The sequence below is a fragment of the Octodon degus genome, unplaced genomic scaffold (genome assembly GCF_000260255.1).
Source record: "Octodon degus isolate 3935 unplaced genomic scaffold, OctDeg1.0 scaffold00051, whole genome shotgun sequence".
In the NCBI taxonomy this organism is placed as follows: domain Eukaryota; kingdom Metazoa; phylum Chordata; class Mammalia; order Rodentia; family Octodontidae; genus Octodon; species Octodon degus.
The window spans coordinates 5,347,222-5,351,871 of record NW_004524627.1 but is presented as its reverse complement, the minus strand read 5'-3'; the positions used below and the strand labels follow the sequence as shown (position 1 = coordinate 5,351,871).

The 4,650-nt window shown below is 38.4% G+C and overlaps 1 protein-coding gene across 1 annotated transcript in view; it reads left to right on the top strand.

Annotated features, from left to right (window-relative positions):
* Gpat4 (glycerol-3-phosphate acyltransferase 4) overlaps positions 1-4,650 on the top strand; it is a 48,921-nt gene that overhangs the window by 1,879 nt on the left and 42,392 nt on the right. The window lies entirely within an intron of this gene.

Below are 4,650 nucleotides of genomic sequence, written 5' to 3'. Positions count from 1 at the left end.
TAGGTATGGAGAACTATGTAAAATATATTAGATGAACCCATTTAAAAGGTCATTGATGATTTCTACAAAACAGTTTCAATCTTATGTCAGGTTATATACATTTTTTTTCGTGTTTATGTGTACAGGATAAGAAAATAATATAAAGTCAATGGAAAATGGACATAAACTTTTTAAAGTTTCTAATACTAGAAGAAAATATCATATCATTTTAATAAGTAGATTGTAAGTAAAAAATACAGTATAAATCTTAAAACAAAAATTAAGATTAAATAATATTCAGGAAATTATTAAATATTAATTAAAAATTAAATATTTCAGAACAGTTGAACTAAGAAAAAGTTTCATGATAGTAAAGAATTACTAAGAATAAAACATAACACATACTAGAATGGCAAATATATGACCACCACTTCTAACAGTTTGGGGATAGGATATCACACAAAGTTCTAGTATGTGGTAGACATGGGCAGTGTCCATGACACTTACTGGTGGCCAGGTGTCACTTGTGGGACTGAGCTACTGCTATTTCCTTGATATCCACCCTCCTGACCCATAGGGTGCAGGAGAAGTCCATTTGTAGAATATGCTGATGGAAATAATTTGCTGCTGTATACAAAAGAATAATTGAAAGACTACTGTTGTATATCTATTTTTCTCATGTGTTTAATTGTTTGCCCTATTTGGTGGGTTATTTCCATTCTCATTCATGGAGTTGTGGTCATTTTGATTCCTCTCTAGAATCTCCTTTAGTAGTCTGTGTAGGCTTGGCTTTGTCATCATGAAATTCTTTAGCTGTTCTTTGTCATGGACATATTTTTCTCCATTAATCTTGAAAGAGAGTTTTGCAGGGTATATCAGTCTGGGTTGGAATTTGTTTTCTTGCCAGACTTGAAGTACTTTGCTCCATGCTCTCCTTGACTTCATGGTTTGTGAAGAGAAATCTTCCATTATTCTGATGGGTTTTCCTTTAAATGTGATGTTTCTTTTCCCTAGTGGCCTTTAGTATACTGTTCCTGTGCTGAATTTCTGGAATCTTGATTATTATATATCTGGGTGTGTTTTTAATTGGATTGATATTATTTGGCATTCTATATGCTTTGGTTACCTGAATGTCAAATTGTTTCCCCATATTTGGGGAGTTTTCAGCTATCACTTCTGCCTATATTCTTTTTATATCATTTGTATTAACTGTTTTCTCATTGATGCCTATTAGCCTTATGTTGTTCATCTTTGCATCATCTTGCAGATGTTGAATTATTTTTTCCTGCATCCTAGTTGTTTTTAAGAGATCTTTTCACTAGCTGCAATGGTATCTTCAAGGTTTGTAAGTCTATTTTCACTTTCATTCAAATGGTTTATACTTAGCAAACATATCTTTGAAAACTAAAAGTAAAATATTTTCCAGTTATACATCTTGAAATAATCTAACACCTCCAGATGTAGCATATAGGAATTAACAAAGAGCATTCATTTTCATTCAAACGCTTTTGCCAGCTTGTGATTGAGGTTTTAGTTTCTTGTATAGCACTTTGAATCTGCTTCATGCATTCTATTTCTCTCCTATATTGCTCATTCAAGGATTCCATCATTTTTCTATTCTCCTCTATTTTTTAAACCAGTGTCTTCTTTAAAAGCACTTAGTACTTCTTTCATTATAGTTATTTCTTTACTTCAGAAATTATTTCTGATCTGATTTCCTCTATACCTTTCCACAGTTGTTTCTTTACTTCAGATGCTATTATTTCAGGGATTTCAGGTGTATGATTTCCAATTTCTTCTATGCTATTGTCTCCTGCATTTGTTCTGGGTGGGCCTGGGGCCTGAGAATGCATTTTGCTCCTTCTCTTTGTCATTTTGTATAGCCCTGTCTTCTGACCTTTGGTATAGAGCTCTGAGTTACTACCTTAGCACCAGGTCTGGATCTACCAAGCTCAAACTTGTCCAGGTGGGTGTGGCTTGGGGCTGGCTAATGTGCTCCACTTCGTACTGTTGCAGCCCTTGAAAGTGAACCCTCTGTACCACTATGGCAAAATGTTCTGCTCCTGGATCAGCTGGGTGGGTCTTACCTCTAGCCTCTCTGCAGGGAGTTCTGCTGCAGGGTTCCACACCGGGCCTGTCTGATGGAGGAAGTTGCATTCACACTCCTGGCCTGGGCACTGGCTCAAATGAGGATCCAGCAGGCCCTAGGCAGTCTCACTCACACCGGACCTAGGCTGTGGGTTGAATTAGGATCTGGTGGGCCCCAAGCAGTCCCACTTACACTGGGCCTGGGTCCCACAACTCCTCTCACAGAGGTATGCGGACTGGAAGGAAAGCCAAGGTTGAAAAGAAAGAAGAGACATATGCCAGTGTCTACCAATAGGGTGGTTTCTTTTTCCTCTATAGTCATAATCACCTGGGCTCTTCTGTGGACATGATAGTCCACCCAGAGAGAGAAGCCAGAGAGAGCACTGGGGTCCATCAGTCCAGGTGGACCAGCTGGTAAGATGAGTCTGATCTCTGGGGCTCCATCTCAGACCATGGTCCAACTTCCAGAAGTCACTTTTGCAATCAAGGTATGATTTTTCATGATGGTTCTTATCACCATCTCTCCTAAGGTGGCCTGGCTTTCCACAGAAGTAGCAGATAACTTTATTTGTCAAGCTCTTCTTAAAGTCAGGCTTAGGGTCTACTACTACTTTTATGGCCACAACCAAGGCAGCCATTTGCTTTTGGCATCTTTGTTTTCTCCCCTTGGCTTTCTCCTGGTCTTTGTTATAAAATACTGAGGAGGCAGTTCTCACTAAAGTATAAAACGAGCTATCCAGAGCAAAAGTCATCTTTTGTGGCTTTTTCCTAATATCTGAGACTGAGTAATAAATTTGTCTTTGAGAATAGTCTGACCTCATAAAATTAGGAGCCAGGCATGTATGCTTTACCAATTCCTCTTGTAAATGATCTAAGAAGACAGAAGGGTGTCATTTTTGCCCTCATGAATAGTTGACAATTTAAAATAATCAAAGGGCTTAGTTCTCATCCTTCTTAGACTTCCAAGAATAGATGTCTCCTGCTCTACTCTCCCATCTGGTTGGTAGGTCAGTAGGGATCTTGTGTAAGAACCTCTTGCCTGTCTTCTGGCCTTCTAAAGTTGACAGTATGATACTCATCTCCAAAAATAATCGCAGCTTGTAATGCTGTTTGTCTCATTGTATTTAAATGCAACATTATACCTCTCTAATCAAGTTCGTAGTCTTTAGTAACTCTAAAGACTTCAATATACTTACCAGTGTCAACTGAAAATTTTCTCAGATCTTCTTTGATCTGTTTGAGGTCATTGACAGAAAAGGACACATGAACATGGGTATTGCTGAATTTGTTATTTATTAGGGGATACTGTCTACAAGGGGCTTAAACAAAATCAGCTGTAGATGGATAGAGTGCAATAGAGGCTTCCATTATGATTGACTTAGAAGCTTTAACAAAATATGAAGGGTGAGTGGGAGAGTAATAGTGGATGAGGTTTCTATTAAAGTTGGAAACCTTATCCTCAGAGTCCAAAGGATGAGGGAGAGGAGCATCAGTATCAGTGATAGTGTATGTATCTAATAAGGACCAGAGGTATCTGGTGTTCCTGTGGCTTACATTTACACTTTGAGCACAAGTAAGATTTATCCCTTAATTAAAGAAAGACTGAACATAAGGTAATTCTGACCACTTTTTCTCATACAGTACAATGGTAGAAAGAGTATCACTAGGGGCCAGGGAGATGGCTCAGTGGAATAAGCGCTTCCCTGGCAAGCGCAAGGGCCTGAGTTCAATCCCCCGTCCCCCCCCCCCCCCCCCCCCCCCCCCCCCCCGCGCAAAAAAAAAAAAAAAAGAGTATCACCACTGATACTTTCCTCTGCATTTCACTTTGGCTGTAGGGTGCAGGAAGGCCATGGGTGCACACAGAAATGCATTAAACTTCTCTTTCTTAATATGTGAGAGTCAAACAATTTCCAATGCTTAAGAATACATTCCAAAGGAGTAAGAGAATTTGACATTGAGTTTCCCATATACAATACAAGACGGAAAAAATAGGTATCACTTTTAATCCCGACTTGGTTTCTATAGTTTTTCTAGGCATTCCCTGAGGTACCTGGTCCAGAGCAGGTGGCTGCTATCTGGAGAGTGGCCAACAGATAAGTCACACTGGAGTAGCTATATTCACCAACTTGTGCCTCAAACCTTCCCCAGGAACTCACACTCTTTTTTTCCCCATAATTTTATTGAGAAATAAATAGCAATGAGACAGTTACAAACCAAATTGGTAGGACAGTTTCAATAATTAACACATTGTATTCATTCTTCCTACAAGATGTGGACATGATATCCTATTTACAAACACTATTAAAACAAATCCCTCTATTCATTAAGAGAATGTAACTATATATGCATCCTAACCATTTTGAATACATAGATACAAAATGGACGTTCATCTGTATCCCTTTATTTGTTTAGTTCCATTATTTGAATATTATAGGTGTATTAACTCAGCAAAATATTCTAAAAGAGTCCAGTAGTCCATAATAGTACTGGGTCTTCCACTTGACTGGCAATGTCAGAAATTGTTGACCTGAGCCCCCTACAGCTCAATATAACAGCATGGCTTTACTTCTTTTTTTTTTTTTT